Source organism: Oenanthe melanoleuca, chromosome 1A (genome assembly GCF_029582105.1).
Source record: "Oenanthe melanoleuca isolate GR-GAL-2019-014 chromosome 1A, OMel1.0, whole genome shotgun sequence".
Classification (NCBI taxonomy): domain Eukaryota; kingdom Metazoa; phylum Chordata; class Aves; order Passeriformes; family Muscicapidae; genus Oenanthe; species Oenanthe melanoleuca.
In genome coordinates, this window is record NC_079334.1 from 59,894,307 (window position 1) to 59,921,235 (window position 26,929).

The window sequence follows — 26,929 nt, forward strand, 5'->3', positions numbered from 1 at the left end:
CATCAAGGAAAGGACTTTTACTGCCATCTGGAAGAATGTTTATTAAAGTATAAAGTGTTTCAAAATCAAAATATTGAAAAAGAAGTTTCTATACAACCTTAAGATAATTCAAAATTTCCCAGTAGATTGTGCTTTGGAGCTAGTGCCCCTTAAGAAGAAAGGGTTGGTACTGATTCCAATGGAGTTCATGTTCTGATAGGTTGAGAATTTTTGACAGAATTGCAAAATTCTATCAAAGCACAGAGATTGGTTTCCAAAGAAAGAATTTGTCTTATAAAATTAAGGTACAAAGATAATAGCAGTCAACCTGGCACCACCAGTATTTCATCTAATTTAAACAGAAAGAAGAAAAACATATCCACCATTTAAAATTGCTTGCATGCCCACAGACACAAAAAAATCTGTATCTAGTTCTTTTGCAAATATTTTTACTGAGTATTTATAACCCCTTCTCTTTTACAAACTTGTGAAAGGAAAGTCAGGTTTGTCATGATTTTTCAATTATGAATCACGATTTGCAAAAAGGTATTAATAGTTCAAGTTACCAAGAAAAAGTACTGATTTTGAAGGAGTAGCACAATGATATTCTGCTAGTAGAGCTAAGGCAGTGACAGTTTTTAATTTTTTTCCTTTCAAGCAAACAGAACTTTGTTCTTACTTCAGTCTGGCAGAGAGGCATTAAATAATTTAAAAGTTCAGTTAGCTGGAGTGACTTTTGAAATTTTTAGAGGATGATCCTGTTAGAATCAAGTTCTACATATGCTATATATTTCCTCAGATTAAGCAACTTTTTTGTGAGTCATAAGGAGGATTATATGTATAGTCTCTTTGGAAGCTCTTCCCTCTTCAAGAATTGCTATAAACTTCTTTATGTAATTTCACCTCCCTTTTGGTCTGTTTTTATTAGCCACTTCATCTAGATTATTTTCATCCATAGGAATTAATAGCAAGTGGGCAAATATAGTTAAATGTACATATGCTCCTAAATAACTCAGGACAGGTAAATAAGTCAAGTTGTGTACTTGAAAAATAAGATCAAAATAGTAAGTTTAAGAATGTTCCAGAGAGGTGTCTCTTAGTACCTCAGGTCAGAGCTGGGCTTTCCTCCCACTCAGACTGTCTGAGATATCTGTGTCCAACCTCCCCAGGCTGACTGTAACCCACACAGGAACCTCAAAAGGTGAATCATCTGACACACAACAATGCTGCCATAGATACCAGGAGCTGCTCTCTGCAAGGGGATCTTTTTCTCTGTTAACACAAAACCCACTGCAGGAACCAGCTGAAAAGGAGTTGAACATTGTCAGAGTTTGTTTGGAGCATAAAGCTGATGGTCTCAGGATTGCTGTACCCTGCAGTGGAGCCAAGCCTTTCCTCAGTGCAATTCTGTGTTGGACACTTCCCTGCCCCTCTGAACTCTTCACACCTGATTTTTACAATGTAAGCAATGAAAAATAAATGGTAAAGCTCCTGTGCCTCTGAGGATGTTTTTGGGAGTAGAATCTGCTCTTCAGCAATCAGAAAAAGAGGGAGTAACCCTGTGGTTACACAGCAGCACCAAAGGAACAGGTAGAAGATTTTCTGCAACTTTGACCCACAAATTCTCTTATCTCCAAGAAGCTTTAGATAGCCAATAGTTTTCACAGTTAAAAGGTAATATATGCATGAAAGGGGACCATGCAGGCTTCCCTGGACTGCATAGGTGATGCAGGTCTTCAGTATTTAGTATGCATGAAGTATTTTTTTCCACTGAAGGGCTAATTTGTCTCTTGCTATTTTTTTTAATTTAAGTATTATTACAATAACTTGTTTATTTTAATGTATTCCTGTTCAATTTCAAACATCATTGATCCATTTAAATTAAACTTTTTTACTACCAGTAATTAATTCATATAAAATTACAAGTCCTGATTTTGTGTTTTCTTTCCCTCAGTATTAGGGTTGTCATAATAACTTCATCCCTGTGAACCTGCTTAGCTATCAGGAGTTCTAGTGCCAGCCTTAGATGGACTCTTTTTATAACCCACATTAATCTCAGCAGCAGTGCCAAAATAATGCTTTTATTTGAACATTTTTGCTTTCCCACCCTATCCTAACATAGTCTATATATCTCACAGTCTGCATTTGATCTGAATAAATATAATGGACTGCTGAGTGTTCTTACTGGGATGGGATGTCTCAGATTCATTCCACATGGCATTGTTTGCTTTTTCATTTCTTCAGTATTTTTCCCTGTTTTCTATTGTGAGTCTTTTGAAGTCTACAAGCCAAGTTCTTCTCTCATTTATACAAGTGCAAACTCATCAACTCAAATAGGTCTAAGCTAAGACAGGGCTTGGATCTGTTCCTACCACTTGCTGAAAGTTGTAGTCCCCTTTCTAGACAGGTATCTTAGCTGCTGGCCTCATTCTCCTGTTTCTTTTCAATTCATCTCTAAGAATGTGCAAGGATAAGCATTTATCATAACATGCCATGGATTCTGGAGTTTCTTTAATAAAAATAGCCCAGCATGTGCCTGTCACAAATTTCAGGGTCTGCATATTGCCTACTCAAAATAAAACAGCTCTTCTCCACACTTTGAGTAGAGATGGACAAATATAGAATTAAAGGCCAGCCAGGGAGATCCTAAGAAGTGCATGCAAAATTCAAGCAACAAATACCCAAAGTGTTTTTCTTCTTCTTGGTTTTTGCCATTGTTTGTGTATTTATTTTTTTGTGTGGGAGCAATTTTTAACATTCATCTTGTTCAGCTAGCACAAGTGGCTGCTAGGTACACAATTATTTCCACTTAGAAAACTGGCTTAATAAGAAATCATGTATTTCTCATCTATGTAAATCACTATTTAGGCTGATGAATCTAGAAAACTGTGTTATTCATTGTAGATAAAAAAAGTCCTCCCTTCAGAAATCATACAGAGCTTCCAGTTTTGCAATATGCTTGTGAGACTGGCTGACACCCCAGTATGTACAGGGGTATGTTCATTTCAAATGTGTTTCTGGCCAACCACCTCAATGTTTAGGAAATGTTGATTCAAATAGAAAAAGAGGTGAAAAGATTCCATTAAAATTTTGAATAAAGTGAAAAAATAACAGACAAAAGTCTGATTAAGAGAGCAAAGAATATAAAAATTGAGAGATTTGGAGTTATGTCTTGCCTGGAGAAGTTGTGGAGTTTTCTTCACTAGAGATATTCAAGAACTGTTGGGATGCAATTCTTTGCCATGTGCTCTAGGGTAACCTTGCTTGATCAGGAAGGTTGGATGAACATCACCAATGATCTTTTCCAATCTCAACCATTCTGAGCTTCTGTGATCAGTGATGCATCAGGTCCATCTACAACCTCACCCTTGGTGTTATGATCAAGAAGACTTCTTACAAAAAAGAAAGTAATGGGCAACAGTCCCTGATCCCTAAATGAAATATTTAACTATAACATTTCATTTTTAGAGAGCAAGCTTCAGTTTAAACATTGCTTTCAGCCTGCTCCTAATTAATGTGGAGTTTTAAAAATTGAAAATATATTTTATCACCTATCTTACCTTATAGTCCAGTGGCTCTCTATGTAATAAAAAACATTCTGTATCCCTTTAAGACAGGCTGTATTACAAGTTTTGTTAAAAATGTTGGCAGACCTTGATTCAGGGCTGAAGCCTAAGTTAATGAGCAATGAAAACTATTTTAGTGTTTGTGACCACCTCCTTGACAGGCAAAATTTCCACTGATTCAGAGAAGTGATTGTTCATCTTCTGAATCTCATGGTTTAACCTGACATATGAATGCAGTCTGGTTTTAATCAGTTCATAGTGTAGTTGTATCAAAGTTATTAATATCACCTGGAGGCAAGTGGTCTTCATTTACTAAAATCTCTTTGAAGTACCATAGTCTGCTTGAGTAAAGGCCAAGGAAAAATAAAAAGACTATTCAATGAAAGGAGCAATATGATCAATAAACTCTCCAGTGAGGAAAGCTCATGGAGCAGCCAGTACTGTCAGTGCTGTGGCTGCAGTGTACAGGGTACATTTGTTAATGTACTCAGTAATGATTTTTCTAACTAGAAATGTCTGAAGAAAGGGCCAACACATTTTTGAAAAAGAGAAAGATCTCCTTAAATAACTACTGCAATAGGAAATTGCTACTTCAATTGCTACTAAAATTTGTGTTCTGTCAATGTCCTTTTAATCTGTTACCCTTACACACGTTGCAATTAAGTCAGTGATACTCTTCCTATTCCAACTTTAAGTTTGATGGATTTGCCTGCTCTCCCTTACCTCCCCAGCAGCTGAAGGGCTGGATGCAGTAACAAGACAGTCGGTGTTTTCAGCATAGACATGCCTGAAATAAACTCATGGGGATCTCTGAGGAGCCAGACCTTAAAAATTTGAGAGCAAATTGGAGGTTTGGGAACTCTCCTTACTCAGGTTTTTTGTTTGTTTGGTCTTTAGTTGTCAGGAGGTTTCAATATTTCCCAATTGCTTTACCTGTCATGGTCTTTTCTTCACTAGTGAAAAAATATTCTCTTTCACTCATTTAGATTCTTACTTTTCCCAAAATTATCTCTCAAGAAAAAAAGGAGGAGCAGTTTCTGATCCCCTCCATTAACACTTCTGATTTTCCTACATTGCGCAATTTTTCAGCTGCTGTGCCTTGGTTTGGAGTTAACTGACCATAGACTACCTGCCTGATTAAAGTTATTTGGTTTAGTGATGTAATTATATATTAACCATTGCCAGGATTTTCAGGAGAATGTAGAAAAATAAATGAGTTACTGGATGAAATGCTCCCTCTGCTGTCAAAGGGAAGTACCAGTAGTGGAAGGTTTGTTCCTAATGCTGCAAACATCACCAGGGGCAGAGGATATCACAATCCATCAAGAGTATTTCTAACTGTACTGGTCAGCTGTGCAGTCTCCAAGATCTCAGCTCTTACCTTTTGTCTGGAGTAAACTTAATATCTGAGGTTGAATATTTCCTCTGGAGCATTCAACATTATTAAAAGAGATAAAACAAAACCAGCCTAGTTCTTACACCATAAATCCCACTGCTAATCTATCTCAGATATGCCACAGGCAGGCTGGCTGAAAAGCCCTCTGAACAGGCAAAAGTTGTTCTCTTGACTTTGCTGGGTTTTGCACTGGACTGTCAAATAAATTTATCTCAATTTAGTTTCAGTTTGTAGTTTTCAGCAAAGAATCCAAGCAAACAAGAGAATGTTTCATCCTAAGAATTAAAGTGGAAGTAAATGATGGAATAATATCTGAACATATGAAATTACTATTGATGGCAGAAAGTAGGAGAATTGTCCCTCAGTTTATCAGGGCTAGAATAGCATCCAGGGAACTCTCCAAGAACAATGATCTTCTAATTGCTGCTGCACTAATGCATATCTTTGAATCTGCAAAGATTCAGTACTTTTTACTGAAACCCTGCTGGCACTGGCTCTGTCCTGCAGAAATGTGATCAGAAATGTTCATGTACCAGGCACCACACGTATTTGCTTTGATAATGTTCCTGAGTTCTTTTATTCACCTTTTGAGAACTGTTCTACAAGCAAATATTTGTTCACAAGAGCATTTCCAGAATGTGAAAATGTGAAGAGCACTCATGCAAGCAGGAATGTGTGTGAATATTTGAACAGCAGCTTTTAAAAGTCCTTCTGAGGTAAAGAATCCAAATAAGAAAGAACACAATACCTCATATCAAAAAGTCAGTAAAAAGAAAAAAAAGAGTCCTAAACACAGCAAAATTTGGAGATTTTCCAATAATGTTTTCTTATAACATTACTATATCAGACAGCTCTGTAATCTCTTTTTTTTTCAATCTCTTCATCAAGACCCTAAATGAAGTCACTGTTATGCCAACAGAAGAGGCTTTTTGAAATATGATTTAATCCAATTAAGACATTCAATCACCAGCATTTTTTCTTTTCTTTTTTTTTTTTTTTTTTCTTGTATTTTATAAGGATCATGAAGGAGGAAAAGTAACCTGGAGGGAACCCAAGCTCACTAGAACTGGGCTTCAGCTGCTCATTTCTCAGTCCTGAGTCCAGAAACTCTCATTCATGTGTCATTTATAGATTTTATAGATTATACAGTTCTGGGATAAAACCCATAATTAATCTTGACAGCAGAGCTCTCTTCTGCTTCTGCTGCTTCTCACCCAGCACGATGCTCTATGCTCTCTAGGAGGTCCAAGCGTGGTTTAACCATTCTCTCCCTTTGAGGGTATGAAGTGCTGAGGGTGTAAAGGATACAACAACCCCTTAGATGCTTATAATTTGTAGTCTGGCCATTATAGCATTTTTCTGTGTGAACAAATAGGATTGAAACCCCCACAGGCTTAGGAAATCCTTGAATTCATGTCTTTTATTTCTGAGTTAATGTTCTGCCACATGAATGTCACCACTGCAAGCAAACAGAAGAGTCAATGTGTTTGTGCTCTGAATGTGCCCAGGAGCACATCAGGGATTCTGTGAGGCATGCAGCAGGAGAAGGACCTGTGTCTACTAAAATCCTTGAAGATATTGCTGAGGACATCCATTAACACAACTTTAGAATGTTAAAGAATATTTTTTTTTTTCCTTCTGAAATATATATTATTGATCAATTGAAGAAATCACTCAAGATTTCCCTAACTTGCCTTCTCATACTCATATATTACTGTCTAAATTCACTTTCACAGTTTCACCTGGAAGGCTGAGTACCTCCAGAGAAGACACCATATTGCTGCAGCCTTTTAAATGCCAACAAAGCCTCATTTATTGAGCAAATAGCCCATGAAACGATAGCACTGACATGTCCATTCCCTTTGGCAGATGTACTTGGAAAATGGGGGCAGTGCCTAGCCAAAACAACCATTGTATCTGCCCTGAAGTTGGGATCCAGACATTTTGAGACCACTAACTCCAGAACTCCCAAGAGTTCTCAGGACCTTTCCTTGGAACAAGGTGAACCTCACTCCAGGGGGTTTAACCCTGACCTGCAGATGGGGTCCCCTGTTACAAACCAGCCAGTCCTGGCTCACCTGGTGATGCCAGAGCTCCCAAAGCTCCAAGGGAGCAGGTTGTGGAGTTTTCCCCTTGGCAGCAGGGAGCCAGATCTTTGGAGTTTGTCCTGCTGCTCTGTGACACTGGTGCTATTGTCCCTTCAAGCTCCACTGAGCTGGATGCCAATTTCACAGACCAGCCACCCATCTCATTATTTAACTCTAATTTTCATGTGGTTCTCAAACAATGCACAGGTTTTAGAAAGGGCTGTGTGTCAACTCACACCTTGAGGCAATATCACAATAATTGGACAGTATATTCAAGCACTGTGAGGAGTATATTAAGCTGTTTATCACTGGTACATTAGAACAGTAAATCAAACAGGAGACTTGGATAAGTCAACACAAGATTTGTGTCTATTAGAGCAAAGCCACAGGCCAGAACCTCAGCAAAAAGGCAGTGAATTAAATTAGTCAAAGAGTAAGCTGCACTTTTCATGGTTGTGTGCAATTACATGCAGATTAACTTTCTTTGAAAGAATTTGACAGGAGAAAATTTAAACTAAAAGTTTCTGGTAGACCAATAAATCTTGCTTTCCATGACTCATATCTCTGTCCCCTGGCCAAAAAAGAAGCCAGATATTTTATCTGTATTTTCATATGTGGCTAGAATTATAAAGTCCCACTCAAGAAAACCTAAAGGGGAAAATATGAAATTTCATAATATTCTTTGAATATAAATGCCCTGTTCATGTTCTGTTTCCAATACATAAAATATTACAGTCCCATTCATGAGAAAATTCAGGCACAATAAAAGTATATTACATCTAGTCCAGGCATGAATTTTTTTGATCTATCAAAATGTTTAACTGAACAAAGATCTCTTTGTTATTTAGGAGTATACACTGTAGATTATATGATTCCAATGCTAAAATCAGAGTTTTTGAGAGGGATTAATTATATTTTTTCTTTAAATATTTAACTGTGTATAAAATATAAATGTTACTGATTCTCTCTTTTCAGGTTCCTTTCCTTACCTGAAACTTTGCTGCCTTGATTTGTGTATAACTAATTCCACTAAAACTATACAAATCTTAATTTTTAAAAAATTAATCAGGCTAGAGCCAAAGGAAGTAAAAGGTCTGGAGCAGAAATCACCACCTTATTTATCAGGTGTATTTACATGAGATATTCAAATCACAAATTATATGGAAAAAAGGGAGACCTTCATTAGCTGAAAAAAATGGAGAGGAATTTCTGCTTTTTAGAGCATTTTGCAAGGATCTATAGAAGTGAATTATTGTATCTCATTTTGTTAATTATTGGGTTCCTAATTAAGGGTCTCAAGATTGTACCCATGAGGCATTTGTCTCTCTCCATTGATTACCCAGACAGCATTGGACCCTCACATAGATATTTTCAAGAGCAGTTATCTCTTAGGAAAGTAGTGATTAACATATAGATACATTAAATATAAAATTAGTAATAACTTCAACGAAAAACTAAGGGTTACAGATGGTTAATTATGTTTTATACATGCCACATTTATCCATTAATTTTGTCTGTGTCAAAATCAAGTGAAAAAGCTGAAGAAGAGGTAATGTACTAGAGGTTACATCAGGGTTGTAAATCTTGTGACACCTCCATTAACTCAATGTGACAAGTCTTGCACACATAAAGGAGTATCCTTGCCTCTCAAAGGAAAGACCACTGGGAATAGTCTCTGTCTGACACTACCCCCTAAATAACATCCAAATGTGAAGGTAGGCTGGAGGCAATGATTGTACTTGCAACCTTTCTAACAATCTGTAAGGTTAGATTTTCTCAGGGCAGGTCACCTGCACATGCTTTGGTTCTTTGTCTTCCAGTACAGCCCAAATGTTCTTGCACCTACATCACCTTACCTATCTCTTTGTTATGTACAAAGCCAAAAACATCTCATGAGGTTAAAGAATAGAGAAAGATGTGCTCCCTCTGCATCAGGCAGGTCAAGGGTCCAGGATGCTGAGATGGATAAACTATTTCTACCTAGGGAAACAAGGGTCAGAAAGGGCCAGAGAGGCCAAGGGAAGATGTCATTCCCAGTCTCAGGAAGTCAACACCTGAATCTGCTCTGTTGGGCCCACAGTTTTACACTATGGAAAGGTCCAGAAACTCAGCCTTTCTGAAAAACATTTCATCAAACACCTGCACATTTTAAAGTTAATAAAGCAAAGGTAGGAAAGACAATAAAATGCTGAAAGTCCCCACCCAGGACATGTGTGTTCCCCAGCTGCTGAGCTGGGTCTCAGCAATGGTACCAGGCTCAGGACCATCCACCATCAGTTTTATCCCAAACACCCCCTGTTGCTGAGCCCTGAGCCCTCCTCCCAGTGCCCCAGGGAGAGAGAGCCTTCAGCATCCCACAGTACCACTTGTGCAGCCATCCACACACCCCTCTGTTACCCCTCCCTGGCATCTGGCAGTGCCTCTCACAGGGGAACACCTCAGGTGCACTGCCACAGCCAGAGGCAAATATTGCCAGAAGGATTTAATTTCCTCTTCTCACTCTTTGCAGAATTGCTTTGCAGATCTCCTTACCCAGGTACCTTTGAAGGCAAAGCAGTTTGCTGCAGACCAGCAGCTGGTAAGCCAGTTACCAGCTCCTATATCTGCAGCAATAGACACATTACACAAAACAATTTGGCTTCCAAGGTCAGTGTCCTGGGTTAGAGAACCACTGAGAGAGGGAAGGAGGCAAGCCAGCATTACTGCCACCAGGAGAGATGAACAGTCTATGGCTTTTCCATTCCACCCTATGCTTGCTAGTAATAAATGAGCAGTTATTACAGCTGGAGAGAAATTCCCCATTGAAATATCCTGATGAAAAAAAAAAAAGGAGATTAAATGTGAAAATTTTCCATTCAGGTACTTCATGAAAACCTTAGAAAAGATCCAGATAGGAGTCTAGAATAGGCATTGACACCAGAAACACAATAAAGTACTTTGTGATGTTGATTAAACTGCAATATTATGACAAATGGTACATAAAGACCTGGTTTAAACTTGTGTTGGATAGAGGGGCTTTTAAACAGAAATGAAGAACCTGCAAAAAAAGTGCTGCCTGAATTCTTAATACATGCTTTTGTGTGAAAAAATAGATTTTTTCCCCCTTTCTTTTATTGGACCTTCTCTAGAGTTATAAATAATTACTGTATTTTTGCATGCACTTACCATCTTTTCCTTACCAATTAACATCACTTTTCATGTCTTTTAAATGTCAGACTCAGAAATTATAGTAGCACATCAACACAGCCAGTTTGGTATCTCTACATCTCTTCAATCTCATACTGAAGACAAATTTCCATGTCTCTTGGGCTACATATGAGGTGACAGCAGGGCACACCCATAAACATTCTTTCCAACCCTTGTGCTGGATCTGAAGCCTCTTCTGGACATTACACATTTTAGAACCCTACACAATGTTGGTTAGTGATGCCTAAAGCTGTGAATGTGTCCGATGCCTCCTGGAATCTGTCATTTTATGTGAAACCTTGAAAGACTTGTCTGCTCAGGACTTGGCTGACATGCACATTCCTTCACACACAGGGGTGTGTGGTGAAACAAAAGTGAATCTAAGATTATCCTGTGCTTCAACAAATGTTTTCTTACAAGCTTTTCCATTTTGTTTTGTTTCTTCTGAACTTTGCTTTGAAGCCAGACAATAATGTCATCTAACTGAGAACTAAAGACCAAGCTACACAAGCACACTGTGCATGAAGGTAATTTTCTTTGCTTCCCAGTGATAAAGCATATGAAAGAAATTACAGCTTTTCCCTATTATTCATGGGGCTGATCCAAAGCCCATTAAAATCAATGGGGGACTTTTGCATTAGTAAGTGTTTCAAAGCAGATTTTAGGTGATTTGAGAAGCAAGGCCAGTATTTTCAAGGGTGTCAGAGAAGAAATTTAGGACACTGGCAGGCAACAGAAAACAACTAAAGGATAATTTAGTTAATGAGTTACTGCTCAAGAGAAGAACCATAGTAAACAACAGCATGCAGAATCTTAGATTTTTATGGATTCACAAGAAAATGTTAATTTAATTATTTTTTAGCCAGTATTGACTCAGGAAGACAATTTATCCACAGCACTTCATGCAGAGATTCACCTCACTGACTCTAACTTTCTAAGCAGCTGAGATTCAAGCTGCAGGGCATCCTGTGCTGCCAAAGGAGGTTTTTCCACAGTTTCTCCTATTACAATTTCTCTGCTTTCTTCGAAATGCTGCAACATTCATCTTTCACTGGAAAGAAGGAAGGAACAGGACTTTTCATGGTGAATTGCCTAAAATTTTCTCTAGCCTTTTAAACCTGTGATTCTTGTACACAATGATAGAACTGATAAAACTTCAACAGGAGATTGAGAAGTTGCCTAATTCTTACAGCAGTGTTTTAGCAGAGTGGCATCCTGAGCAATAGTATCACCTAACCAAAGCCCTTCTAGTGAAGCTAACCCTGATTGCTGCAGGTTTAAAAGAGTGGAAACTATAGGAAAATAGCACACTAACTTAACAATCCAGCATCATTTATTTTTGTGCTTCAACACAGAATCAGGCTGAAGCAAATCACATTGCAAGTGCTACTCGAATTGCTTTTTTTCTAGAACAACAAGCTTTGACACAAGAGTGAGGAACTGAATCTTGATGGATCTCCTGTCACTGAAAGGGTTTGGCAACTTGGGAGAGTCTACCAAGCTCAAAGTTGCAGCATCACACCATTCATTAATTTTCCTAATTTATGTTAGCTTTACATATATGCAAAAGCAACACAGTATCACAATTATTGGATATTTTTATTCAGAAAATAGCAGAGACTGGAACAACAGGGGCACTGCTATTCAGGGATTGAATGTGTAGGCCAGACTGAGTGTTTTAAAAATTATGCAGCACTTCATCTTGACAGTATGCCTTGGCTTAGCCAGAAGCTGCATTTTGTGATTAGTATAGTCAGACACTTTCTTTTCTTTATGTTCAGAATCCAACTGTTCTGCAGATCTGAAAAACAGAGCAAAATGAAAAATATGCTTTTAAAACCAGTCTGACAACTGCAATTAAATCAATCACCCACTCGATTTCAGATATTTGTAACATCAAGCAATTTAACAAACACCTTTCATCCATAACAGCTCAAGGCATGTTTGCTTTAAAAGCACTTCAGTAGAAAATTCCAGCATTCCACCCCCACTAAGATCCTCTTATGAAGAATGCACTTCTAACTATAGAGAATAAAAAGGGTTGAATATTCACTAGTATATAATTTTCAGCATTGTTCACACTCCTGGGGGAACTATACTGAGATGAGGGCAAATCTACTACTTCTTGAGGAAATACATTTAAGAATAGGAAAGAAATTATTATCATCACAGAATATCCTGAATTGGAAGGGACCCACAAAGATCGTTGAAGTCAAAAGGCACAAGACAATCCCCAAAATCACCCCATGTGCCTCAGAGTGCTGTCCAAACACTTCTTGAACTCTGGCAGGCTTGGTGCTGTGACCTATTAGTATGTTAGACTACAAATAAGTAAGTGTAAATGGAAACTTCCTTTTCTGTTGTGCTTTTGTGCTTTCCTGCTCAGCTATGAAATCAGAACAGCTGCTTGGGTTCCATCCTTGACAAATTATCTTCCACAAAATTGCTGGAAACTTCAGTCTCTTACAGTTTGCAGTCCAGTTCTGCAGGAGGCCAAGAGGAGCTGAAACTTATATGGATATCTCCAGCAGAGCAAATCATTGATGGGATACTTCTTTGAAGTATTTTAAACTAAAGAGAATAATTTTCTGATATATTCTCCATCTTTGTGCCAGGAGAAGATACACCTCTGGGCATTGTTAAAGATTGCCAGAATTTTTGCTGACATGGTAAACCATGGCATCATTTTCCATAGTCTTTGTACAGTTATGATGAAGGTTTATCAGTTTATTAGGCCTACATATTTATTTGGTCTTTCTTTTTTAAACAACCAGCTAAATGTTCTGCCCTGTGTAGAATACAGAGTAACACACTCAGCACTGAAGTTTTGAGTAGGATTCAATCTTAGGGGGATGCATAGGCCATGTGCTTAATCAATGAGATTAAATAATTGCAGCCTGATGAAAGATCTGTTTAACTCCAAAGCACTTTGTTGGCTGCATTCCTGCCACTGCTGCTTCCTCTGGCAGACATTGGTTGTGCCTTTGTGGCAGCAAGTGTGTGTTGGATCATTCCTTTCAGATCTAACTGTGGGGGTAATCTTTTAAAAGATATGATCAATAATTTTTGCTTGCTTTCTTTTTTCAATGTATTTTATTTAAGCATTATGTTAGAATAGGAATATAAGGGGGGAGGGGGATGAATAGATGGCAATAGTTTTATATAAAAAAAGGAAAATTACACAGAATAAAAGCAAAGATCTAGGAAAATCAGTTAGTAAACAGCAATAAACAAAAATGGCAGCAAGAACTCTTACCTGTGTATTATTGGTAAAATAATAAAATAGTAAAATGAAAATAATAACAAAAATAAATTTTTTTTTCCTTTTGGTTCTTAAGGTCTTCTAGAGAATATGGAATGCACATTGGAACATTTTAGGGTTATGCATAAACTGGAATGGTACCTTTTTTTTTTTTTAATTTCCCCCACAAAATAATGCACTTAACTGGAAGAATTGTGTGGATCCTAGATATTCTTCTTTAAATCTGAAGAAAAACTGAACAATGAGTAACAAAATGACAATTTACCTTTTAAATCATTCTCCTTTTATTATTACTTATTTCTCTGCTTACCAAAATTTTTACAATAAATTATTTCAGAGAACAAGTTTATAGAAGATAAGGAATTGAGTTGACATGAGTAAACATTTTGCAGATTCCCTGAGCTGAGTTTCTAAGACAATTATTAAAGAACATCCAAAGTGAAAAATGGCACTGCAGAATTCTTATTTCAAAAATTAAGATGAGATCTTAGACTACAGCATGACTGAAAACCAGACCTCAAATCACTCCACTTTAATTTACTTCAGAAGTTATAATAAATAGAAGTTCTGGCTATATGAAATTACAGGTGAAAATTACCAAGTCAAAATTAATTTCTCTTAAAGATGAGAAAATAGTAATTACTGATATTAGCAAAATCCTTCAAGAACCAGACTTCTTAAGCATTACATAGCTAAGCAAACTCAGTAAAAGGATATAAATGATATGACTGTGCAACTTTTCCTAAAATCTTAGAACATCATTAATTAAAAATGAAATTAATAAAAATTAAACCTCTTGTTGCACGTACAGATGCAATATTATTTCCCTGATATCAACCTGAAGGACACTACAAAAAAAGTCTAATATATTAATCAATGATATTTGATATTAAATGGTGTTGTGTACCACTCATATAGGAGAAGCTGAAATGATAGAACATAACTTTAAAGAAATAAAATATAAATTATTTTTTTCCCAAAATTTATGCAGCAGTTAAAATCAAATAAAAGGGGTGACTACATCCTTTTCTGTCAATGCAAGAAATGTGTTTCATGGCACAAGAAATAGTGGGCTACTGGTGTGACAAGACACACATGAACAGTATCTGACCTCCAGCTGCTGAAACTCCTCAGAAGTTTCTATTTCATTTAGGCATAATATGACAACTCTATCCATAAAGTTAAAACACTCTAAGAGTATAGATATGCATAAAATTCTTAGAAGAAGCTGATTGCTCACTACAGTATTTTGCTAACCTCAAGCATCCACAGCATTGTTTCAGACTCCTTAATATATTCTTAATATTTCTATAAATCAGAATGTTTTACAGAAATTTTTTTTTCTATAAGCCTCTTTTGAGAGAAATGGGTTTCAAAAATAGGTAAAACATACAAAGCATTTAGCAATGCTAGTCTAAAGAGCTGTTCTGTAAAAATAAGCAGTGTGATACATGAAGGATGAATCACCCTCAGCAGGTGGTGAATTTGGTCTACTGAGAGAAATCCTTTGCTCTACTGACTCTTCAGGGAACCTAATCACCTGCTTGAAGGTAAAAGCTAAAATTGCATTAAAAGAATCTAACTCCAGTGCTAAAACACTTTTTTATTCCTTCTTAGCACTAACCTATCAGTGTTTCTTTGCTTTGTAACTTAGAAAATATATGTGTCAAGTTGTGCTTAAAAATAATAAGCTTCAAGTGCAGAGACAAATAGGAGAATTTAGAGTCAAAACCTTTTCCAAAAAATGGAAAAGAGCTTCCAGAGCTTTCCAGAGAGCTGATGAGAGAGGTAGATGCCCCATTGATGGAAACATTCAGGGTCCAACTGGATGGGGCTCTGAACAGCCTGATCTAGTTGAAGACATTGCCAGTCATTGCAGGGAGCTTGATCCCTTCTGACCCAAAACTACTCCTTGATTCTATGTTTATATGATTATACTAACACTAAATCAGTTTCACAAACTTCTTCAAGCAGGACAGCCACCAGTCCCCTCTGCCAGCAAAGAAATGGCAATATATATCACAGCACTCTGAAACTGCATGGAGGGAAAGAAACAGCTGTGAGAATTTCATCAAAGTATTATCATACATGGAAACCAGTAAGACCAGTGAAATTTGTCTAAAAATGTTGTGCTCTATCTATTGCTGTTGCAATCAAGTCACAGCTGTAGCAGGATGCAGTGCAGGTCTTACTGCCAGTCTTGCTGGGGTCATCCTGAATCCTTCACTGCATTGGAAAGGGCCACACAGCTCAGTGACAGTGATGGGACAGAGCCACTGCAAAGTGTCTTAACCCCTGGGTGGCCAGCAAGTCATTCAGGGGCCAGTTTTGAGCAAATAAAGCAATAAAAGTATAAGAATCAGGGAACAATAAGAACTGGGTATCCTAAATGTGGGGTTTTCCCCCATTGTCTACTTTGGTTGCTTAGCTGTATATATATATATATGCATATATATATTCACTGACAAGGAGCACTAGTATTACTTGGATCATCAAGTGACAGCTCTGAGATAGGTGGGAGTTGCCATAAAATATTCACTGATTTTTGAAATTTTGAAGCAATTTTTTCCTGTCTTTCTGAAAGCATAGTCATGAGGATTGTTGAGCCTTTAGAGGTAGCAGACAGAATCTGAAATCTTGCCAGCCTGGCTTGAGAACTACTTTTTCTGCTGGAAAACAAACATGGACAGCCAGTTATTGCTTAACATATGAGACCTTGAAGAGGTTCCAACTGCACAAGACTTTGATTTAAAGCAATATGTAGGAAATAGCAGAGCTTTTTGAAGCAGTCTGGTGGAGCAGGAATGGTATTGATATTCCAATGCTGCTTTCAGCTATGTGTATCAATACAGTAAGAAACACCTATTCCAAATGATGGAAGTGCTAGCAGATTCTAAGTATATTGATCCAACAAAGACAATGATGATGGTGATGGTGATGATGATGATGATGATGATGAAGGACACAGACAACTTTGGTGAGGCTCTTTGCTTTAAAAGGCTCTTTTAATTGAGCTGTTCCCATAACTATGAGAAAAAAAAGCAAAATAGACCTGAATGTGAATCTCTCTACCACAGACAGTTTGTTCCAGAGTTTTTTTTCTGTGCCATTCCCTTTCCTTTGGAGGGTTGTTGCATAGGATAAGTAGTCAGAAATGTAAATGTTGCAAGACACATCTGAATGATAACAAATTATCCTATACACTCTCTAACAAACATAATTTATTAGGAGACAAGGTGTCCAGTTTTCAGTGAACTCAACAGATAGAAGAACCTTGTGCTCATATGCTGTCTCTATCCAGCTTGGACTATGAGATAAAATTCATGTATCCTGTGTTTTGTTAAGAAGAGTTTGAGGAGTGAGGGAGGAAAGCAATGCAACTCTGAAGTAATTTTAAATTATATAAACCTGTTTGTTAAACTAGATATCATTCATCATAAAAAATGACTTGGTTTCCCCTGAGGTATGCAGGACATGTGAATCCTTCTCCCCATTCTATCTGCCAGAGAATATGCAATACAGCCCCATAATGTCTTAACAAAACACACTCTTTTCTTTCATTTTCTTTAATCTAAAATGATTTGTAACTGAACATAACAATTTGCTCTTCAAGGAGTTGAAAATATTTCATTCAACCAAAAAGAAAAAAAAGCTATGATTGTCTGAAAATACCACAAAAATCAGTTTTATTTACCACTTACATCTGAACCAAAATACTTCAAGATATTATACATACAAGTTTAGTCTTAGGCTTGCCCTGACATGGAATGGGAATTTTCTAAAGGCATTAACATTTTTGTGGACAGGAAAGCCATTTCTATCCAGCTAAAGCAGAATCATGAGAACATAATATAACTATTACATGTGACAACATGATTATGCAGATTGTCTACAGATGTGAACCAGAAGAGCTTTAATGAATTCAGTGGGGTTCTGCTGATTTACATTACCTGATGATCTCAATTTGCTGCATTCTGGATGAAAGATAGAAACAATTTGTCCTTATTCTTTTTTCAGAGATCTTAGAATACTTTCTGAAATCTCCAGTCTACATATTCTGATTAAGTTCAGTCTTAGAATGTCAGACTATTTACCCCTGCAGTACTATCCAAAAATAACTGCAAAGTATGTTTAAAAAGCAAGACTGCCATTGGTAAATCAGAAATGGAGCACCATAGTAAATTTTTGAGCAGACAGCAGTAGATAAAAATAAGAGCTATGTTGAATCAAATCCAGTTTTCTTCACTTGTACAAGTTCTCACAACACTGTAGGTTGTTGTATTCTATCCTTTTAGTGATATACTGATAATGAATTTGCTGACATTGCACTTCACCAGCAACCATATTGCATATTGAATACATGGAGCTCAGGGGTCCTTCAAATGTAAACTGTTATTATTTTAGTTTTCTTCTCTTGAGAAAGTTTTTCAGGTGGAGGATGATGAAGAAATGGAATTCAGAATGAAAATACTTACCTGAGATAGTTTGCATTCTGGAGTTAGGTTTTCCATTGCAATTCTTTCTATTGAACAAACTTGTTCTGCACTGTCTGAAAATTTCTGGCTGAGGAGTCATATCTAGATAACACTGCAAAATATGTGTCACCTTTTCAGTGCTTTATATTATGTGATGATATGAACTCCAGGACAGGTCTTCAGATTTTGTGATTTGTATATCATTGCTTGATATAAATGGAACCATTGCAACTCAATTTTAATTTTGCCTCAGTGGAAAGAAATTTGTCATCAGTTTTTATTTAAAGTTAGAAGAAATAGAAGGAGATGGTAAAATTTTAAGATGAGCCTTGAATGTAGTAATAGTTCTACAAATCTTATTACTCTGAAACCCTTTTCAGGAAAGATGTGGAAACAGTTTTCCTGGGAAGAAATATTTACCCTAATTTCTTGACTCTTACACCTTCTCCTGTCAGGCAAACTGATGTGTATAATATTGATGTAGTTTTGGATGTATCTGTCTAAATGTTGTGAAGTAGTCTCTAAAGCAGAGAGTTCTGAAGGCACACACTTAGCAGAGACATTGCAATCATATGAATGTGAAAAAAACCTTGTCAGTAAGCAGTGTAGAGGTGGCTTTTCTGTCCTTTGTAGCAAAGCAAAAGTACAGTTAGAGGAAAAATAATCTTTCTCACAAGCAGGAAAAACTATAGAGAATACATCAAGAGAGAAAAATCACATAGTTTCTGTCTTCATAAGAATTCTATACAAGGGTTACATTGGTTTTGTAAGTCTGCCTGGTCTAATTAAGACTGTCTGTGTTAAGTTCACCAACAAAGAGTGTTATTTTTAAAACCCACATGCTTTTATTTTCTGCACAAATGCAGTTTTCTGTTTCTCTGCTTTTAACTTCTTTTAAGAACAATGAAATCCAAATTCTACAAGGAAGAAGTATTAAATCTGTATAGAAGCAGATGTTGCATGCTTGTTGACTGCATGAATTATCAGGTACATGGCTCTTAAAGAGACTGCTTGCCTACAGACATTATGTGACTTAATAAAATGGTTTTTATATACTATCAGATGTGTGTGCTTGCAGTAGGACTGTGCTGCATTACAGCTGAATAAATCAGAGACCAAACTCAAGATGGTATTACATTCTAGGAGTCAGAACATCTGCATTAAAAACAATGTAACTACTAAGAGGGTGCTGCACTACTGTGTCAAACAGTGTGGGTTTGCTCTTCGTGGTTTACAAATTTTTTTGTTAGGACTGTGAGGTCAAATTCTATGCAGTAATTAATAGATACTACTGACTTCAGAGAGGTTCTGCCTCGCTGTTACCATCACAGACTGTTTCTTATTTAGAAAATATTATAGAAAAAATGGTATAATTTCTTATGTTTTCTATTACAAAATCCTTCTGTGAAGTTGTAAATAAAGGTTTCCCAGAACAAAACAATGTATCAGGAAGAAGAACATAATAGATGGTATTGAAAAGCTGAGTTCAGTCATGCTGGAATTACTTAATAATGAGAAAGGGTTATATAAAGGTATAGGGGTTATATATCTATATAAAGGTAAGGGTTATATCTCTAAAGCCTATAGAGTGCATTTGGAAAACTGAAGTTGAGTTCTTCATGTGAAAAAGGAAGAGTGAACCAACATTTTCTAACAGCAGCACCATGCAGAGATTCCTCCACTAAAATTCTCATGCTGAAAGTACCTGATACAGGAAAATGGTTTCTTAAGGTCTATTTACCAACTGCTTCAGATGTTAACCATGCTTTCATGGCAGTATTTCAGATTGAAAAGAGATTTATTGCTAGCATTTGCTGGGTGACTATCAGAGAAGAACAATTTACTGCATAAAGAGAGATTATGTAAAAACCTATGGGCAGTTTGAGAAGAGTTTCACCTGCCTGGGACTCAACTTGAGCATCCAGAAGTTGGGTGCTTATATCTGAACTAGGCATTATGTGTGTATTAAATGGTCAATGGAGAGAAAAAGATAACTTCCAAAGGGGAATTCTTCTGACCTGACATGTATGAATCATAAGACCCTCACTTCCCTCTACAGACTACAAAGAGACACTACTGTGATTTAGACTTGGTGTGTTCAGCTACAGGCATTCACAGATGAGATGATTTCCTCTTATTTAGACTGGAAGATTAAGCTACTGATTTATGGCACTCAGGTGTCACATTTTTTTCCTTTCTTTTCCCCTGCTCACATTCACTCACCCACAAATTCCTCACAGTTTTGAATTAAGATGTGAGGAGAGTTACTGAGATCTTTGTTTCCATAGCCTTAGCCTAGGAAACAGCTTTTTAAATACATTTCTCTAACTGTTTTGCAGCGTCCACAAATGTTTGAACTACTCGACTCATATGAGATTAAAGGGAAAATTTTTATAAAACTGAAGATGTGCAGGCATTCCAAAAGTGATGATGTGTTTCATGGATCCTGTGAGAGCTGAGAGGCAGATACAGAAAATGCTCATTTTAGAGACATCATGTTGATGAAATGTAGAATTGAATTCAATACTTCTAAACCAAATTTTGCCATTGCCCTCGAGTGGGACTGGGTAAGTAATCTCCTTTCTCCCATCACCACAGTAGAGAAATTAAAATACTACTATTGAATTTTTTCTGTGCAAAGCTGTTCTGGGAATTTTCCAATTCTTATAATATATTTGAACATGAACTATTATATGACACCATTAAATAGTACCTAGATATGAATTTAATTATGGCTCATAGTTCAGCTGAGAAAAGGATTTCTTAGTTTTTCTTCTCTTTATGCAACTAATGCCATTTTTTATGCTTGTACTTGGAATTAAGGCTTTGAAGTACATGATTGCATAGGATTTATTAGCATGTTTAATGGTGGATATTTGATAGCCTTTTTTTTTAGTTAATAGGGCAGCTAAAGTGCTTAAATTTAGGAATATTCAATGCCTCTGCCTATGGGGAAAGAGTAATTATGTGCAAAGAGGTTTTAAAGAAAGTTTCACCATGCAAAAAAAATATTTTCATACTACTAAACTTTCCCAAGTAGAGGAGACCAATATTTGTGTTACCTCATTTCAAAGTTCCTGCAAGTTTTCCTGAGAAGCTTGGCATATGCCTAATAATTACTGTAAAACTGCAAGGAAATCAGCCATTCCAATTTGCTTAGATAAAGTTTCTTTGAACTGCCTTCCAACACTGGGCTCCATTCATAGCACGTTTCATTCTAACAGTGTTTCCACTGTCTGCTATGGAGGGGCAGTTGGCATAAGTTTTATGGAGCACAGCATATGGAATTCCACATGCTATTTGTTACAACCAGTGCATAAATTACGTGCACTTTAGCAAAGAGCTTTATCCACATTGATAAAAAGAGGTGTGTGTTTTCAACAAGGTGATATGTTCAATCAGGACAGTTTCCTCCTGACTTTTTATCAATATTAATGATGTTTTAAGATATTTTCTGGTGCTTATTGTATAGGTATACATTGCAGTCCAAGAGCTTATCTGTTCTCATAATATTCATATTCAAAGTTGGAAAAGCTGAGCAGCCTACTACTTAAAATACCAAGTGGATCACTGCAGGTGTCTAACAAGCACAAAACAACGACCCAAAAAACCAAACCAAAATAAATTAAATCCAAAACTCAAACAAACAAACAAACAAACAAACAAAAAAACACCAAAAAACCTAACTAATTTTTTATTCCTGGAAGAGAAAAAGGTTTAGTTTTCAAAACTAATGGAAACTGAATGACAGTGAAGGTTTAGAATTAGAGCTGGATCAATTACTTCATCAGGTAGAAAAATTTATATCTGTCTCCCCTTTACAAAACTATGTGAGCTTTTTAAGATGAGACAGCATTCATTGTGTGCAAATTAAACCATATATACTTTCAACTAGATATATTTTATAGAGAATATTTCATGCCTATTTATGTGCTAGTTCCCAGTAATCAAGTATATGACATTTATGGCTGTTCAATTAAAAAAAAATAATAAGAAAAAGCAAAAAAGCAAGATACACACTGTTCATATAAATGTTTTTAATCGTGTTTCATATAGTGATTGTTTTATTACAGGACCCAAATTTTGAAATGCATCTTTCCTGATTTTGAACAGAATCCAGTCTGTTGAAGAGATTGCTATGATAATGACAGATTCCCTCAGTACAAGATGAGATAACTTAGAATTTTCTTCTATCAACCATGGGTAGAAGCAAAGATACATTTTTTTGATTGAGAAATATCATAAAAAGTATTAAGCAATAATTATTATAATTATTATAAAAAATCTGCAAAAAACAAGGGGATTTTGCAATGGTTTGCATTCAGCAATTTCTAGAAACACCAGGTAAATATAAATTAGTGCCATGAAATAAGATTTTAAAAAAATTAATATGTTAACCCATTTTTGTTCTACTTTGTTACAATGTATGGAACCACTTACTGTGAAAGGATTGCAATAGGATTTACTGAGCTTCAACCAAGTGTTCTCCATTAAGTGTTTTTGAACCTGCTTCTAGGTTCTGTATAGGATGTGAAATGCAGGCTGGGCCCAGTTTTCTCCTCTGCCAAGGCCAGGCAGTGGGACCCAGCCATGACCCCATTGCTGAGGAATTACTGTTAATGACAGAGCCATGTTATTCTCAGGCTAAAAAGTTGAAACCACTTCTGAAATCATCATCACCTATGTTAGTGTGTGGATACTCCTTAGTTTTTTTGCTTTGCTTATACAAGTTGAACCCAAGTTGAAGCCAAAGTTGAACCCAAGCAGTTAATATTATTGTAAACTGGGGATAGCTTGAACTTTAGGACATTAAAAATAAGGGCATAAGGCTTTTAGAAACACTGGATGCTTTATTATTAATTCTCCTCTTTAATATTTTAGTAAAGATTTTAAGCTGACTCAGATTTAGGATTTCTTACAGATATCAGATTGCAGGCACAGTGAAAAGCAAAACAATTATTGGGTGTTATCCATTAAGAAGAATTCAAATAGCAACTGTTAACAATCTGCAACACCAGGGTAGCTGTGGGCTCTTCTCTATGCCATAAAAGACCCTCAAAGTTACCATAAAGCTTCATTCACTTTTAGTGTGATAGGTTACACATGTGATGGTTTATTTTACAAGCAAAATCTGCATGTAAGCTGAAAAGTGCCTGAATGCTTGGATTGCAAGATGGAAAAATAAACAACTGCAATTAAGGGATCAAGCATTCCAATATTGTTCCTATTATATCATGTGATTTTATTTTCCTAAAAGCACTTCAGAGAAATATACTGCCAAATTAGGACCTTTGATGTCTTCTGAAATGATCAGTGATACATGGATATTTTATTCAGGAAAAACAGCATTAAGGTGTTGACTATAGAAAACATTTTCTGCAAAATCTCTCCTGAGTAATTTGAAAGTTTTAAATAAAAGTTTAACTACTGAAAAATCTTTCTAGCTAATATATTAAATATTTAATTCTAATAAAAATTATAATAATTTTCTATATTATTTCATTCTGATAACATTTTTCTTCTTCTGAAGAATTATTATACACATTGAATTTTAGTCTTAAAGAGTTATTACAAGTAAAAATAGGTATAGTTTTAGAGTTTTTATAAGTTTGGAAAGCACCCATTAAACTGGGTGCAATAGAGCTAACACTTTTTCAATTTGTATTGCATTATGCACTGATTGTGAAGTTCATGCAGTTCATTCTATTTTCCATATTAAAATGTTTAATTGGATATATTAAAAAAGAATATTGCACAATGGTATTGCAAAGAAGTGCACAAAAGGTGCTTCCAAGTGTTTGATATGTAAGTCAAAGTAATTCTAAATGCAGGTACCTGACAAAAGTTTAACAAAGCAAAGTCTGTAGCACTGGAACAATGGAATCTATCAATGATATATTAAAGTATACATATTTTCACCAGTTATTAACACTCACCCTATTCTCTTAGGCACTTCATTTTTTTAAGTAATTTGTGAGTATTAGCTTTTATAATGTCACATATTCAGAAATCTAAGAGATTATTTATGTTAATATGTTTAAAAAATTATTTTAAAAATTTGTTTTTTCAAAAAAATCCTTCCAGGTGATGTAAGATTTCTGACTTCAAAAGGGACTTGATTTTATAAATTTTATTATCATCAACAAAAAAACTTGAAATACCAAGTTTTAGTTTAAAAAAGTGGCATTTTGCACCATATTCAGCTGTTTAATCTAATTAAACCACTGAGATGAAGGAATGCCTAAACACTAAGGAAAAAAAAATCTTAAGTAAAAGAAGAAAATCTGTATACTATATTTCTCCAACATTGCTATCTACTTGACAAGGCAATATTATGTACATTTTCCTACAAGTACAGAATCTTTAATCACCACAGAGACTGTATGAAGAATGTTGTACATCTTCAACAGAAGAGTTTTACTACCTCAATACCCAAAATTCCTGTGAAGAAATAGCTATATATTGATTTTGAGGGAATAGTGCCACCTGCTGAGCCAGTGCCTTCCATTTCTGTGGTGTTCCCTAAATACAGATTTAATCCAGTGTGGTGAACTTGAAAAATCTTCCACTCCTTAATCTTTGAATACTATCCTTGTTTTTATAACTAGTTGGGATTTTTTTTAAATTAAATTTATTCTACTAGCACCTAAATGAAAGGCTCAGCTCCTTGGATGTAATCCATTCCTACTGATGGGCTTGAGCTCTCTAGCACAGGAGGCTCAGAGCCTCTGTGATATCACAGAATGCTGCTGCAATATAAATAATGACAAATATGGGTCCAGGTCTTATCTAAGGAGGAAGTCCCCTCTTCCCAGGTGAATTATACTGGCAAACCTCAGGTTTTTCTGCAGGTAACTAAACCAGGGAAATTGGTTTAGCTTATCATAAAACATCCTATGCATAGCAATGATATTTAGGTCAATGTCATGTTTTAAGTAGTTTTTTTTTACTGGGCTCTAAAGAGACAAAAGATGATCCAAGTAAAACAGAAATACAGAAGGTTTGTCTCATTCCAGAATATTTTATTTCACAGCATTAATTATGTGCTTTGATGGGATCAAATAGCCTATGTCTTTGCTATAAGTTCAGTTAGGAAGCTTATAATTCAATAAAAAGGCATCCAAAGTAAATGGTCTAGAAAATAAACATTTTTCTTAAAACAGACATCTTTATCAAAACAATCAAGGCAAGACATGGAATGGCAAAGAGAATCAGTCTATTATTCAGTTATCCCATCAATTTAGGAGAAAGACAAAGGCCCAATGCAAATGCAGCTCTGGGGTTTACATCCTAAAAAAATTGTTGAGGCATCAGTAGTTAAAAATTGCATTTGACTTTACACAGAAAGGAGATTTGAAAACCTCTCCTTACATTTTGTGGACTGAATTTATTCCCCAAAATCATCATAGTAACTCTTGATAGAAAATTTTATAAAACTTTTTCTTTAATTACTTAGTAGAAAATCTTGTAGAGAAACATATTTGAGGCTTCTCATTTTTTAAACTCCTCATATCACTTTAAGTTTCTGTTCTGTATGGTCACTTTCCATCAGTCTTTCTTCTGCATTTGGAGTAGAAACAACTGATAATAACTGTGAATTTAGGACATATCATTGTGTGAAATTCTGAGATTATTGAGTAAAAGAGTTTTAGATATCTAGTATTCAATCATAGTTCTCATATTTTGTTGATCCATCTATAAATGTGTTTCCAATTAACAAATAATCTGTGATTTATGACTGTGATGTCTGAGTTATAATTTTCTTTCATTTTTTCTGCAGTTAATGAGGGATGACAAAGACCAGTGAAGGAAAACTTCTGCAGGAGATCTGTACTTATCAGTAAAGAATGCATATCAGAACTTAGAATTAAGTGGAATTTCAACTTGGTTTTCGAAATTAATTTCCTGAAGGGTAAGAGGAAAAAAAAGCCAGAAAAATAAAGTGTTTTTGTGGAATGAAAAGTTTAAAAACCATTACATGTTACTTAATTTTGGGCCAATTAACTACTAATTTAGATTTGTTCACTTTAATGCAATGCTGAATGGAAAGTACTTCTGTTATTTGTTGTAGTGGAGTCTAAGTTTTATGTAGAATACTGGTCTCAGGAGAAAAGTTTTGCATTTGAATGAAAGAAACAATAGATTAAACAAGAATAGCATCATATTCTAAATTGCAGTTTAGCACTTTGGAATTCTTGGTTGAAAAATTTTAAGGAACACAACATTATCAACTGTACCTTATTTCACAGTGACCAGGCATCACTTTGCAAGAAAACATCCAAATGTGCAAGATACATTTGTTGTGCATTCACAGGATTTTATATTCTAATATAAAACGTACCATTACATTTCAATTTAATTTTGTTTTCCCTATCTGTTCATTATGATTTGTCATGGAGCAAATTCAGAGACCATTTGAAAACAAACAAATCAGATCTGTCTCAGCTGGACATTTCCCCTTAGATTTAAGAATGTGAAGCAGAACAGAATTCAGCTCCCTACTCTAGGACTAGCAGACAGCTTATTCTCAACATTGATAGCTGAAGCCTATGTTTAAGGATAAATAGAATATAGAAAAATCATCACTTTAAACTGATCACTTATATGCCTTTTTAAGTTGGGAACTTCAGGAGTTTAGACTGGTTTTGTAGATGGATAGAGGAAAAATGGAGTTATAAGCAATGGAGCAAGAAAATCTATAGGAGAATGTGCATATTGCACTTGGAAAAGTCTGGAAATGGTCCTGGAAAATCCAGGCAAATCCATTGTGATCAATGAAAAAAATATGTAGAATTTAAAGGTAGTCTGCCAGCAAAACATTAAAGTACCTCCAGGTACACTGATGCACTACTTGGAAAAACAAAATCTCTTACATTCTCCACTCACATTCAATCACTTGCAAATGGTTTATGTATTGAAATTACAGATGACTGTGTATTGATGCTCCACCAAAAAGGTATTTAGGAAAAGCAGGAATG